Consider the following 16155-nt stretch of genomic DNA (forward strand, 5'->3'; position numbering starts at 1 on the left):
CAAGTGATAGCTTCCTAAATAGAAAGACTCCAGTAGCGTTGACATTCCGTTTCCACTTAGGTCGGTTTTCCAGACTCCTGGTCTCATTGCAGAATCTGCAGCTCTTGACAGGGAATCTTGTATTTTTTCGGTGAGATTCGGCAGCTACCTGTCGGACGGTAGCGGGGGCCAGCGGCGCGCGGCGCGGCGTCGGAGATAAGCGTCTATTGTCTTTGTGCATGTGTTTGGATGCGGCGCCCGTGTTTTCGTGTGTGTGTGCGGTCGCGGTCGGTGCAATACACTTTGTCGCGAAGCGGCCTCAGTCGTCGCCGATAACCCCAGTCGATCATCGAAATCGGTTATCGATCCACGCTTCCGGGTCCGCGCTCCCCTTTCCCCACCTCCCGGGTCTTCCCACCCCCCTGGAATTTCGCATCCCCCCGCGATTCCCGAAATTTTCTCGTCGTGTCGGCGTGTGCGTGTTTGTGTCGGTATTTTTTCATCACCGTGTTCGGTTCGGGTATTTTTTTTTATGTTTTTCTAGTCTGAATTAGTGTCGTCGCGGTTTCCAGTGTGATTTCTAGTGATTTTTCGCCTGTCGGTAGTTCTCCTGGATCAACTTGTGCCTCAAAGCTGTTGAACCGTATGCTTCTCTCATTTTTGGGGTACCAGTGAATGGGACGATGTGAAGGGAAATCAATATTTCTTCATGATTAATCGCCTCAGTGTTGGCTGTCTCAATTGGATCGCCACCGCTACGACTAGTTCGACTGTCACTTCGAAGCAAGAACTCCGATTCTGAGCTTAGGGTCATCAGTTTCATCTAATTGAAGCCGTCCTCACGCGACCAAGTTATATCGCACCTACAATTGAAATAGTAAACTGCCCAGGGCAAACTCAGAATCTATTGACGTTCTCTTATCTATAATTCTTTCCTGAAGGTTCGACAGTAAACAATGATCCTCTATTTTATCCTTCCTACATTTAAGATCATGAAACTTCAAGTTCAAAGGTGTGATGAGAAAAATCTCTAATTTTACAATGGATTCGTATAATTAATTTGGCAATTCAATATCTGTAATAAGCTGAAATGCATAATCGTAGATTTATTCTCACAGTAGACTCACTGCACTCCATATCAGTTTTGCTGTGTGCACATGCAAACTTGATTTCAGCCCCTGTACAAACGACTCACTATATTTTTTTTTTTTTTTTTTTTTTTTTTTTTTTTTTTTTTTTTTTTTTTAAAGGTAAAACCATTACTTGAACCGTCTAAAAGCTGTAGTAGTTTGTCTACCGAATGATAAATTATATCGCGCATATTTTTTTCTCTTTTCGATTGACTCAATTGAGAGTAACATTAGTTAAAATTACATCACTCAAAGATCTCCCGAAAACCATGCGAACTTTAACATCAGGGGTGCAGAATCTTCCAAGTTCCACATTTTCACGCGCCCGCCCGCAGGCTTTCCACAAAATTTCCCACCAATTTAAAAGAAGATGACCTTTTTCTGTTTTTCGTTGACCTTTGACTGGTGACCCTTCAAAATTTTCCCCTCCTTCTACATTATGCGGGCTTTTTCCGGCGGGCGCGAGATCGGGCATTTTCTGCACCCCTGGTTAACATTGGCGAGGCGTTAATGATCGATTATCGATATTTTCTCCATTTGAAGCTAGGCTACAGAATCGATTATACAGGTGTTTGTTGCGAACAACCTGTTTATCGATCCTTTTTCATAGCTTTTAATGGCAGATAACTCGATATATCGCAAAGCACGCCACTCCACCGGTAATATCCAATTCAAAATTACCAAATGCACTGCATCTGCATTTGCACTGCAATGCATTCCGTTGCGTCGAAACAGTTGTTCAATATATAATAACACGAAGTTCAGTCGGATTCGGATATGAGAAATAGCAATTACATGCCCTCGATATTGAGTACTACATTTTTGTACGATAGCCTGTGAACATGCAGCTGCAACAAGGTTAGCTCACTTGCGTAATTTGAAGTGCATACTTCTTTCACTCCCATTTCCTGAGGGCCGAGATCGCACCCGCACTTGTTGAATTCTCGAGACCAATTCGAATTTTCCATTCTACTTTTATGCATTCGGCACTTCATTAGCTCGATATCAAAGTAGTGGTTTGAAACTTTATATTTACCACCAACGATGATTTTGAATCGAGCTGTCGAAGGAGCAGGATTTATTTTCTCCAGGTGGAATCCGAAAGCGGATGTGGCAACACCGATTGCATCAGCCAGGGTCGAAGTCCGGCCAAGGTGAAACTGAAATCGATCCGTACTCCCTAGATTGTTTGAATTTTCTATCTTAGACTTTTAGTTGTTCAGTTGAAATCTTGTGATTTTCCCCTGACACGAGGACTGATTTGAATGTTATGAACCGCGCTGTTTGAATACCATGAACTAGAAACCCCATTGTAGCCCGACACTATAGCAGAAACAGTTACCCACTTTTAGATTATTCAAAATCGTCTAACGGTGGAAGAATATTCATCTTTGCTACTTTTTCGTTGGACATACTGCACCAATTCCCCCAACATGTAATCCACCATCTTTTATTTTGATTTTTTTTTGTTGCTAATGCATGAATTGAAGTATAAACTTTGAAAAAGTTGCTGCTCCCCACCTCAAACATTAATTTTTGAAGTGAACTGAGGTATGATTCTTTGAACTTGCGGTCCCCGCAGCATTCCGCAACAATGGGTCCTTAATAAGACATGAACGATTTTGACTCGCGAATACAGTTTTTTGAAGGAAAATGATGCGTAACAATGCGCACTTAAAAACTGCGTAAAATAAACTTCGATACCCAGAAATACGCAGTTCAAAAAGCGCAACTTTTCCGCAAATTTAAAACGCCCCGGTTTCGCGCCGAACAGGATTATTCCATCGGGTTTTTGAGCTCTCTAGAAGCGGGCTTATCCGGGATTTTTGTTCCACAAATACGCATTAAATCACCTAGTAATCTATCCACCTGATACATTACATACCTGATCATTAACAGGAAATTTACTCTCGTTTTATGAAAATGTGCACGTGTCTCTGACATTAATTTTCTTCGTGTTTTGAATGCAATACACTGCTACACATTTTATACTTTATACTTTAGTTCGCTGTAAATCGTAAGATGAAAATTACGGGTTTATGTCGGTTTATAACTACAGAGACAAATCATCCGAAAATTCTCCAGACGTTAGATGAATTACGCTTCCGAAGGTCTTTTCTTAGATTTCTCCATTCTTTCTTCCTTTTTTTCTTCCTTTTTTTGCGCTTTTAGAAATGCCCAAACACCTCGAAACATTACTCATTACTCATTCACTTTCCTCTTCTTCTTATGTTTATATATTTTATAAATAAAAAAAAAAAAAAAAAAAAAAAAAAAAAAAAAAAAAAAAAATCCACTGCTGGCGAGGTCGAAGAAATGGATTTTTTACTATTTGCGTGAATAAAATGGGCAGATTCCCAATGACACACGTGAAACAGCAGATTCACAATAACACGCGTGAAACCGTTCAATAAACGATTAAGATTAGAGCTTTATCTTCAGTGTTCGAGGAGATAGACCTAAGGTGATCGTCTCGTGATTATCCTCGAAAATAACACTAAATTGGGGGGGGGGGGGGGGGCTTGAAATTGATACCGTCCATTAATTTCGACCGTGTCTGTTGCCTTCAACTCGAGAGTTTTGATTCACTCCCATCTGAAACGGTCTTACTTTGATAGCATCCAATTTTTTCGGGTTCCTCCAGCTGCCATTGAGGAAATTCTTCAAGTTTATCACCGCTCTCTAAACTCACTCTCGAGACATGTGGTTTTAACAACAATTGAAAAGTAAGCAATGTTTTAACTGAAGGAACTACGAGCAACAAAATACGAAGCGATAGTATTGAAGGAACAGAAAAAAGTTGCGGTTTAAAACTTGTTACAACCCCTCCTCCCTCCGCCTGGCGCCAGGATTTCATTCCTTTTGGCGTCCGTCAACTAGAGGTCATTCGTCCATCGTCGCCTGTCAGACATAAAGGCGTATCTCAGTTTCCACGTGAGCCCTGTTTAAGATCAGTGGCGTGGCGTGAATTGCGATATATCGATTGGTTTGTCATTTAAACCTATGGTAAAGAATCGATTAAGGTGTTCGCTGCGAACACCCTGTTTATCGATCCTTTTCCATAGGTTTAAATGACATATCAATCGATATATCGCAATTCACGCCACGCCACTGTATAGATTCATGCTTCCAGGGGCTCATGCCCTGACGTCAGAGGGTCGCTCCGATATTCTGTCCGGTCTTTGCCTCTTGTCGGTTGTGCTCGGGATACAAACTGAGGACTTTTCCTTCCCGTGATCGAAAAAAGAAAAATTGGTAAATAAAAAAATAAAGAAAAAAATTGAAAAGTAAATAAAACATAAAAAAATTAAAAAAATAAATAAAAAAAGCAAAAATGAAAAAATCAATAGATAAATGAAAAATAAAAAAATAAATAAAAAATTTAAAAATAAAACAAGTAAGAAAGAATTAAAAAAAATTTAAAAGCAAAATATAAAAATATAAAATTAAGAAATAAATTGAGCTTAGGCTGAAAGCACTATAATTTTAACGGCATTTGATCCTAATTAATTTGCAAGTAGGAAGCGAAAACGAGCAATGAACCTGTGAAGTTAATTTTCCTTTTTCTAAACGAAAACCAAGCGAGTGTTCCATCTTAAAGCTCACGTATTTTTTGACCGTTTTTTACATCTAAGTATGCGATTTACGTACGCTTGGGTATTTTTGCTACCGTGTTTTTTTCCAAAGCCAGTGCTTCATTCCTTATGCTTTATACGTGTAATATATGGATGCAAAAAGTATAAAAAAAAAAAAAAAAAAAAAAAAAAAAAAAAAAAAAAAAAATTAGCGATTTTGTAACGTTTAAAAGGACTCATGGAAACTTAATGTAAGGCGCGTACTTTATGAAGATTCGAGTTTACTCCTTTTAATATCAATCAAAAGTATGTTTGCTCGCTTGGCTTTATGTAAGCTTTCGGTGTGCGGATACGTGAGCATGTTCTCATGTTTTCGCGTTCGGCAATACTTAATTCAAGGAATAATCAGGGAAGAGTCAAAGGCCGTGCCCTTTTTCGTGTTCGGCTATCTTTTACCGGGTTCCATCCGGGTTGTGATACTCTTGTGCTAAGGAAAAACATGAGCCATCAGGCGTTGCCAAATTTCTTTCGAAATATCTCGAATCCTCAGGCGAATTCGTGAATATTTCTCTTCTCAGGGTGTCTACAAGTCCGGAATTTCCGAAAGTCGGAAATAGTACTGATTTTTTAAGGGCGGTCCGGAAGTACCGATAAAGTGCGGAAATTTCGTAAGAAGGTCCGGACTTTTTGTCGCAATTTGAGCGAGAAATCCAAATTTTTGAAAATTTTCGAATTGAGTCAATTGGAGGCACTGAAAAAGTGCTGAATATTCATGTTGAGGAGGTACTGAATTTCTTGAGAATGTACTAAAAAGCCCTGTAAAAGTACTGATTTTTGGCCAGCCTGTTTTAGGAGACACCCTGCTCCTGATTTTTCAGAGAATTTCGTTCGTAATTTGATCTAAAAAGTCTGAAAATTTCGAGGAAAAATATTCATAACTTTCCTCAAAAGTATTTATTTTTTGAGAAGGAATATAACAACATTTGCATGACCATACGGGCGTTTTTACTTAGCACGGCAGAATAGATCATCGGAGGTGTAAAATGAAAAATAAGAATGCGAGTACAAATAAAATATTCCTCGATCGATGGTTGCATTTCATGAAATCTGCGCACCAGCTGTACTCGGGCGATCGGGATTTTAAAATCCTCTTGTTGTTGAATCATTTTTCTATTCTATATGAAAATCGTCCTAATTATTATGATCAGCTGGCGGCGCACGGTGGATCGAGTCAATCAGAGAGGTGGAACATGAAATTTTTTTTTTTAAACTGCAAATTTTGATGTTTAATCTGTCACATTGTAAAGTTTAAGGGATGCTTCTAGACTACAATTTCACGAGGAAACCGATGGAACCACTTTTTAAATCTCAAAGCTTTGTTTTAACGGAGTTATGAGCTCTGAAAGTTGTCAAATTTTGTCCGACCTCTTCCATATTGACTCGATCCACTGTGCGCGGCGCCTCCTTTGATGTTAGTAATTACGTGTTGATTAAACGGGGGCGTAACCTTTGATGTTTACACCAAGGTCGTGCTTTTCTGCATACTTGGCTTACGTGCGAGTAGCACGTCTGAGGGTTCGCACAATAATAAAGCGTGAACCGTATGATCGTGTGACGGGGGCACCTTTGAAGACAAAGGCTCAAAAGGCCTCAGGGTGAATCCATGGTGCGCGTGCTAGTGGCGAACAATCCCGGTTCCAAGAATTAAATCGCTTTTTTCGAAAACCGCCCACTTCATCAATTAAAAATATGTTCCAGGAATTTTGCGATGAATGGTAAATGGAGAATTTCCACGCAAATTTTTTATTTCTTCGTCCGAGAGTGCTTAAAGAGCTGACATCACAGTATTTTCCGTAATTTTATTCTGCCATGGGAAATAGTATGAAAGTAGATTTAAAAGTCAGAAAATGCACTGCCTTGTGACGTCATCTGCCACATTTACCGCATTTAAACACATGTAAATTAGAATATTAGATTATTTGTCATAACCTCTCCAGTAACTGTTCAATTTCTGAACGAAGGGTATTCTCGTGTTCAGTTCACTTAGTACCTACTTTCCACTCAAACACGGAATTCATTAAATTTCAGACACGTGCAAATTCTCCATCGTCGGAAAATATACTGTCAACTGCTAGAAGTTGGTCAACTGCCCACGAGTGCCCAGTGTAATGCGTGTTTCGTCCATTTTATCTCGTTTGATAATTTTTCCCCCCTGCAGTTCATTGTATGGATCGTATTCGATAGTGGTTCGATGTATCGTTTGGTTCAAAACAATAAACATAACCTCAAACCAAAATTGTAGGATATTTGAATTACATTTTGCAATAAGGAGCCACTATCTTTTGGCTCTTCCATAAAAGCACAAATGGATTGCATCTTGCAAAAAGGAACCACTAGCATTGCAATGATGCTAAGATTGTGCAACTTCATCTTTTGCAATAGAATTGCGGAAATTGTGAAAAACTATGAAATTTAGATGGTAATTTTTGTCTTAAATTTTCAGTTTTTAGCGAGTAAAATAGAAACTATTAATGGATAATCGGGTTTTTCTCCAAGACAAAAGAAGTTGCACAATCTTAGCAACATTGCAATGCTAGTGGTTCCTTTTTGCAGAATGCAATCCATATTTACATAGGGGAAACCAATGGCATGTATGTTGTTTCTTAAATGGGCCAGAAATAGTGGTTCCTTATTGCAAAGTGTAATCCATTTATCAGAAAAGCTGAAAATGAGAAATTTTGTAGTGATATCACTACTCTTGACCAAGAAGTACTCAAACGAATCAAAAATCTATCACAGAAAACCAGTTCCGTCACATCACTCAATTGACTTTTGAGGCTATGTTTATGTTTCGAACCAATCGATATCGATATAATCTCACCCGTTTGATGTATCGAATACGATCTATTACTCTGAATGCTGTAAGGGCTTCCTCAAAAATTGATAGTCTTGGAAACATCAAGAAATACGGAATACTAAACGAAACACTATCGCAATGGACCAATAGACAAGGTACGAATTTAAGCATTCTAATACATGTTTCTTGACCAGAATTTCACGGGAAAAAATATTAACGTTTATATTTCATATTGGTTACGAGGAGTTTGAACTGCCCGCTCACAAGAAACTCAAAGCTCTACGTGAGTCAAATCGTGCACTTCAACGGTTTCAGCAAGCTTCTCAATCGAGCAATGTTCATTTTCCACCATGTGTTGTTCAAACTATTGGTAATTTGCTATAGCTGAGCCAGTGAAGTCGAAGATATTTGAAGTCGAAGATTTTTACATCGCAGAGACTGTCATGATAAACATTTAGCGCGCGATGTGAATCACGTAGAGCATTGAGTTTTCATGAGCGGGTGGTTTGAATTCACGCATCAAGAATCATTAAATATCTTCGTCAGGAGTTGATTTTGGTAATTTTCGTTGTGCGTATCGTGTTCTACGTGAAATTTTGATTGAGAAACATGTATCAGAATGCTGAAATTCGTACCTTGTCTAGTGGTCCATTTCACCGAGACGAGACTCTTTCCGTGTCAGTTCCAGGAGGAGTCAAGGACCGCCGATTGATCTTCGGCTCAGTTTCGGTTCATCGACGGATGTTTCACTTGGGTGTTGAAGCAGAAAAAAATTTCGGGCCCCGTGCTATATCTGAGGCCTCAATGACGTCACCGAGTCACCATAATTAGATGGAAAATTTGTCTCGTTTCGTTATCATTCAAACCCGGAATGACGGGAAGAAAATAAGCTGCTCGTTTGAAAATTCGTTCATCCCGCGATGGTGTATCCCCATGGATTCGCTCACACAAACTCGGAGGACGCTATTAAAGTAATAATGCTAATCTGCGCAGAGCTTAAACACTCATCAACCGGAACGGTGTTGTCAAATTTTACTCCAAAATTTGGCCTGTCAAACACAATTATCATGCGACGGATGAAAATAATTCTGTGCCGTCCGGCAACATTAGCGGTGAATCAAGCGCCAGCGGGCTGATTATTATTGAAAATAATGGACAAAACTTTAGACAAAGAAGACAAAGGAGGTATGGAGGGATCCTATCGGCGAAGGCGTCTGGTTGCAATGGACTAAGGAGGTTGGTAATAAACTAACTAACGGAAACCCACGACAGACCCTATAGTCAGTCCATCATTTTCCCCCTTACTCCACAAGAACCACCCATTTCAACCAATCGGATCGCTCCATATTCCCATGTCTCATTTGTCTATCGCTTTGTCTATCAATTTCAATAATCAGCCCGCTGGACTCGTATTAAACCCCCCCCCCCTCTTGTCCCTCGGCACTATCATTGTTGTCTCATGGGGAAGGGGGTGTCTCCTCCCCCCCCCCCCCCCAGTCTCGTCTCTTAATTTGTTAATTTTGTAGATGCCACGAGCCCGTACTTATACTTCCCTTTTTGCACCCTCATTTCTGCCAATTCGAATGCATCGAATAGTCCAGTACCTTAAACTACCGTTGTCAAAATGTTTTACTGTATTCATATTGTAACTGGTCAGCCTTAATTTGTTCTCGCTGACCGAATAGCAGGCAAGACTGTAGTAGGTACATTCTTTTTAATATTGTTTTATCTTTTTCAAAGCACAATATGGAATGGATTAAACAGAGAGAAACCAAAATGTTTGAATAAAGTAATGAGAAAAAAAAAATATTTAGGAGTAGTCGGAGCACATTTTCTTCTACGGAAAATTCAAATTTGAAAAATAAATAGGTATGTTGAATTATGTATGAACAGCGGATGTCGAGTTTTTGAGTTTTGAGAAATTCGCATTCAAACTTTTCAAAGCTATGCATTTCGACGCCCATACAGCAAATAGGGTTTTGTAAAAACATTTGTTACCTAGCAAACCCTTCTCTATAAATGTCTTTTAGAAATCTAAATTTGAAGCTTTCAACGAGGTACAGTAATTTTTTCAGCTTTTTTTTCCCAGTTTTTTTTTTGGGGGGGGGGGGGGGCATAAAATGAACTACTTAGCTAATATAATAGACGTAGAGCGATTGATCAATCCTAATCTCACAGGAAACATAATATAGGAAGAACAAGCAAAAACTTAAGGAATTAAATCGATAATTTTAATAAGTAAAACAATTCATTCCACTCTTCACTTTTTATGTTCCTAAAAATATGTAAATTCGTACATTTATTATTTATTTATTATTACATTAACCACAGAAACAATTTCCGTCAAAAATTTCCAAAATCACGAATTCTCCGGACTAAAAATCATTCATTCCCATCAATGCACCAAACACTAAAGATCTGAGTATTAAAGCATAACAATTTTTATCATTGAAAAAACATAGTAAGTCGTAATCAATGGAATTAATTCCATGATTCTGAATAAAATCAAAGAAGGAAACCAATCAAGTTTTCCAAAAGTAAGTTCCCCAAACAGTTTTTTCCCAAGTCGGCGAGAGATTAAAATAACGTTAAGCTTATCAATTAGCAGAGGCATCGTTTGACACGGAGTCGAATTCTTCTGCATGTCCGGCTTCGGTTGGCCTTGAAACGCTCGAGGATGACGATAGAAAACGCTTTCTGATGGGGAGCAATTCTGCCGTGCTAAGGAAGAACGCCGTATGAACATTCGAGAGTTGCCAAATTTCCTTCGATAAAATGTTCATTTTTGAGGAAAGATGTGAATATTTTTCCTTGAAAATTTCAGGAACTTTAGGTGAAATTACAAGCAAAATTATCTGAAAAATTGGAAGAAAACATTATTCATAGGTTTACCAGGGGATTCTTGTTTTACCAGAGGAAATTTGGCAACGCCTGAAGGTTCATACGGCGTTTTTCCTTAGCACGGCAGAATACAATACTGCCCAGCGCTTAGCCTGCACACTGTATGTTTTCGAGTTCAGACTGGTGTCACCCGATGTGGAATTTCGACAGAATCCACGAGTCTATTTGCATTAGTTGTAGTGTTTTGCCTCAAGTTGACGCATTTCGTTGCAGCGGTGAAACCTATCGAAATGACAGCGATCTCGTTAATTAGCAAAATCATGATTTTCCGAATTGTTCACCGATCTCGAGCGCCGGAGGATGAGTCTTTCGGATACTGATTATAATGACCCATAGTGAATAAGATACATGGCCGTATCGAGAGGTGAAAGTATCTTATTCCCTCCTCTTTAGGCTCTCTCGATGTTTTTTTTTTTTTAGAAATTCGAGTCGAAATTACCTCGCAACCGTCGATTAAGAGACTACAACAACCGCGTATCTCCGTGCGCGACGCTGGAGACTAAAAATTAGTCTGAAAAGTCTTTTGGGAGGAAAAAAGTTGCAGGGATAAAAACATGAGGTGTTTCAGGAAAAAGTGTCGCACTCGGTTTATTAGTGAACGCCCGCAGACTGCACTGAAAAAAAAAAATCTCGGTGTGTTTACTAAGAAAAGGATAAAATTACCAAGAATTCAGGGTTCTATTTGATCCCAGTTTTTTCTTGGTAAAATTATCATTTATGGAATTGGTAATTTTACCGAGAAATCTCGGTAAAATTATTGAACTTTCTCGGTAATTTTACTGGACCTTGGTAAAAACGCCAATGTTTTTTATCGACTGTGGTAGAATTACCGAGATAAAATGGCAAAGTTACCGGGAATTGATTATCAATAAAAGTGGTATTCTTACCTGGAAAAAACAGTAAAAATACCGGTTTATAGGTAAGCTTACCAGTCTGTCTTGGTAAAATTACCAATAATTGGTAAAAAAAAGTGAGATGGTAAAGGTACCAACGGAACTTGGTAAAAACACCGAGAATTTTTTTCAGTGTGACGGCGCACAGAGGATCGAGTCAATCAGAGAGGTCGAACATGAAATGTTTTACTCACTAAAACTGCAAATTTTGATGTTCATTTCGTCGCATTTTAAATTTTATAGCGTTGCCTCTAGATCCAGAGGAAAATTTCACGAGGAAACCAATGGAACCACTTTTAGAACCTCTCAGTTTTGTATAAACGGAGTTATCGGCGTTTGAAGTTTCCAAATTTTGCCCGACCTCTCTTTTTGACTCGATCCATTGTGCGGCGCTTCAGTTGGAGCGTATGGAAGGAGCTATTCGACGAGTCGTCCAATTTTAGGCGAATTTTCGCGACTGGATTCATTTAATTTTTTGGATTTATGACTGTTGTATCACCGTTGAAATTTGAACCAATCAAAATCAAGTATCTAATTTTCAACCGAATCCTGAAGAAAACGAGCTGAATTCCGGATTAGGCTAAAAAAGCGCTAATTGGCCAATGCAACACACTGAGAAAAAACTATGGCTTATAAACCTATTAGAGGTAAATATGGAACACCACTAATAGTAGTACCTCTACATATAATAATAGCACATATACCTTAGTTATGGTACGGGGTACCTTAATTAGGTACAGAGACCTTAGTATGGTTCACAGACCGAGAATCATTAGTTTATTTACGACTATTATAGGTGTTCCATATTTACCTCTAATAGGTTTATAAACCATAGTTTTTTCTCAGTGCACGACTTATTCGACAGTACAGCATATCATACAAATTGTGATAGAAATAAACGAAAATATGTGCTTCTTGTACACTTTACTTCCTCACCATCACCTCGCCTGGTCGATGTCGCTTAGTTGTTGTCTTAGTCGCACAGAGCACCGCAATTTTAGAAAAATTGGTTGCTCTTCGAGATTCCTGGTGAAATCGTTTACTCCCGTCCAGACTTTTCGACTACCTCCGTAGGTGAGCCGAGAAATGGATTTGGTTTGAAACCGATCGCCGATGAGCTTGGATTGGATTTTAAAAAAACCTTCTTCATTAGGATTTGGACGAAAAATTCAATCAAACCCACTCTCCAAACGCCTCAATTTTGATCAGAGAAGAGTGTTGCAAAGTAACGGACGGTAACCAAACGGTTTTCTTCGACCGGGATTTGAATTGGTCGTATTTATGGTAAACGGAACTATGTGTATAGGGATTGCGCGTGACGTAGTTCGTTTTAACATAAATACGTCCAATTGTGTATTAAGGCCTGTACGTGGCCGCAGTTTGCCTGAGCAACCATGGAAGAGGGATTCGAATATTTCAACTGCTGTGCGTATCAAAGAGGATAATAGATGGCATCAGTGCCGATGTCGAGGGAGAAGAATTGTGAATAATTTTCTTAACCGTCGTTGAGGAGTTCTAGTCATAAGCAGTGATTCTCAAGTCATTTCCCCGCGAGAATGCATTACGCAAGCTTGAATTTTAAATTTACTATCTCATGCGACAGCACTCACAGTCTCCATCCCGCGATCAATGAATTCAGCAGTGCCGAGGCGTGATGATCGACTATCGATGTTTCCCCATCTGCGGGCTGATTATTGAGATTGATAGACAAAGCGATAGACAAAGAAGACATAGGGAGTTTGGAGCTATCCAATTGGTTAAAATGGGTGAGTCCTATAGACTAAGGGAGAAAATGATGGACTAACTATCGGGTCCCTCGTGGGTTGCCGTTAGTTAGTCTATTGCCTACCTCCTTTGTCCATTGCAACCACCCGCTCCCACCAATAGGATCCCTCCAAATCTCTTTTGTCTTCTTTGTCTATAGCTTTGTCAATCAATTTCAATAATCGGCCCGCAGAAGCTTTGGTTGAGAATCAATTTTCGAAGCGTTCCTTGCGAACACCCTGTTTATCGATCCTTTTCCGAGCCTTAAATGGCACGTCAATCGATATATCGTAAAGCACGCCACGCCATCGGCATTCAGTCACAAAAACGCAGGATTGAATCGCAGCGTACAGTGCAGGTAGGGAATAGCTTACCTGAAATGTTGCCGTTTATCTGAATAAATAAAAGACAAGCAGGAAAGCTCTAGGTTCGTATCAGCGAAGCGCTTACCTGTTTTCCGCATAGGCGCATTTTTAAGTTCCCCGAGGAACAGTGTTCGAAACTCACCTTTGAGTTCCAGGAGCCATGTGGCGCATCAAGCTCGACTTTTAGGGCCATCGAAGATTTTCTAGGAGCCAGATTGACTTTTTGCCCATATATCACGGCGCATTTAGAGTAAAGTTAGACGCTCGATGTTCTAGTTACAGAACTAGTTACTGTAACGGGGGGGGGGGGGGGATTCGAAACATCACCAACAGAAAATTTAGGATTTTTTTTTAAATTGGGGGGGGGGGGGGAGCAATTTTTAGGGGCCACGTTGGCGCAGAGCCTTCATATTTTAGGCGCCATGCCCGATTTCTTAGGCGCATTTGGCGCGTTGGCGCCTGCGAGTTTCGAACACGGCCGAAGAAGATGAGCACCGCGTATGAGAAATTGCTTACCAAGATGTCAACCATCGACTGGGTCGCGTTAAGCAGAAAGGAACCATTAGCCACATTTAAGTCCCATCAGCTATTACCAGATACAGGGTTATTCAAAAGTTACGCACCACTGGCCATAACTTTAGTTCTAATTATGATATCGATTTGCGGTTTGTGGCGTCCTTCCTCATATCGAGGAGGAAACTTTTTGAGGTACTTTTCAGTTCTTCATCCCCGCAGGGGGAGGGGGGGAACTAAAAGAACTAGAGTTATGGCCAGTGGTGCGTAACTTTTGAATAACCCTGTATAAGGGGGCCTTTTAATTTTTTGCAAGAGAACGTTTTGGCGGATTCTCTCGAAAATGTCAAGGAATCTGCTTTTAACTCTGCAGGAAATTCACTGAAATTTGCACAAAAATCCGCACGACCGTTTTTATGTAAAAACTTAAATTGCCTAGTTCATTTTGACAATAGCTGCTAGCGGGTTTATAACATTACAATGCGTATTTATATAGAACTCTGTTACCACGGAGACATATCAGGTTGTGCTTAAGTTTTAGAAAACTACACTACCGCTAAAAAAATAAATTATAGAAAAACGATTATCGTCCTCCTCTATTTTGTAGAATGTTATGGTATAAACAGTGTAACTGTTGTACGTGCTGCATTGAAATGTTAGTAATTTCATCTCGGCTACTGCCCGACGACCAGTTTCGATGTATTTTGGGGGAAATTTCCCCCTAACCCCTCCCCCTCCCTATGGCGCTGAAACCTTCAGAGGAGACATTGCAGTAAGAGCGCTTCATTTCACGGGTAAAATTCTCCACAGGCGTTGATCTGTTGAAGAATGTATTTACAGCGCGGGGGACGACAGAAGATAAATTTATCTCCTTGTAGTGCATGATAATAACCTCAATTTGATCACGTAGCTACCTGCGCGGCGCGCCGTTCGCAAATATTATCTTCAATGTATGAAACTAATTGAATTTGCGGGTCGATAATTCTTTTAGTTTCATTTTCCATAATTTCTGTGTCGTCATCTCACTTCCGAGTCCATTTTTCTCTTAGATAGTGGAGAAAACGAAAGGTCATACTGTCATATAGATTTGGTTGTAATCAGTTTTCACACTTGCAATGCACGTTTCGAGGTAGAGAATCGAGTCCTAAGAAATTCTCGACAGATACCTGTTTGGAAGGGAATAATTCAGTGAGTGGGTGTCCTTCAGGGGTGGCGAAAGCTCTTAGTCTCCCCCAATTTATAATTTACTTTCCCCCAAAATTTGATGTTTTGCTTTTTGCGCCTTTGCAAAAAACAACGAGCTTGAGAGTTTCCGTCCCCTAAAGTAGCGCGGTTGAAAGACTTCCAGCGTTTAAAACAGCGCCCTTAAAAGTTTCCTCCCCCAAGAACAGCAAAAAGAAAAAGGAAAAAAGAAGAGATCCTTCCCGAATTTTCGCAGCCTTCCTCAAATCTCTCGCGAGCGGTCGTGCGATCCTTTTCGCGCGATGGAGAACATTCTTCATCCCTAGAGTCCTATTCGTCCCCTGAAGTCCAATCTGCGAAATCACAGACCCTTCAATTATTAATGAAACTTTACAAGATTGTAATCATAAGATTCTGTCTGTTGTCGTAATGGAGAATTTGCACGCAAATTTTTTGTTCCTTCATCTGAAAGTGCCCAAAGAGCTGATTCTGCAGTATTTTTTAAAAATTTTTCGGTCATGGGAAATAGTAAAAAGGTAGATTTAAAATTGAGAAAATGCGCCGCCTAGTGACGTGAATAGGAAATGCGGCATTTTCTATTTAAATGCATGTATTTTATCAGATTAGATAATTTTGTCATTTCTCCTCTAATAATTGTTCAATTTATGAATCCTCGTGTTCAGCTCACTTGGTACCATCCATTCGAACATGGAATTTACCAAATTTTAGACACCTGCAAATGCTCCAAAGCTGAACATCACTTTTTGGCCCTGCGAGCTGTGTTTGTCGACTGGACAACAAGACAAGATCAATGTAAAATGGAGTCACCAGATTGGTCGTTTATGTCGTTCGTCTTCTCTATCGTGCCCTCGTCCAGTATAATCAGGAGAAGCCGAGGGAACATCCTGAGTCACCGATGATAGCGTGTCAACGATTCTACCCGACGCGACGTAAGCACGATAAATAAGGATGGCAATTGACGAAGCCAACCAATCA

The 16155-nt window shown here is 39.8% G+C and overlaps 1 protein-coding gene across 1 annotated transcript in view; it reads left to right on the plus strand.

The window, feature by feature from the left end:
• The first annotated feature begins 338 nt into the window (after positions 1-338).
• sima (HIF-1 transcription factor component sima) overlaps positions 339-16155 on the plus strand; it is a 163990-nt gene continuing 148173 nt past the window's right edge. The window contains 1 exon segment of the mRNA XM_019061382.2: positions 339-622. The gene's annotated coding sequence lies outside the window, so the exon portion shown is untranslated.

Source organism: Bemisia tabaci, chromosome 1, assembly GCF_918797505.1.
Source record: "Bemisia tabaci chromosome 1, PGI_BMITA_v3".
In the NCBI taxonomy this organism is placed as follows: domain Eukaryota; kingdom Metazoa; phylum Arthropoda; class Insecta; order Hemiptera; family Aleyrodidae; genus Bemisia; species Bemisia tabaci.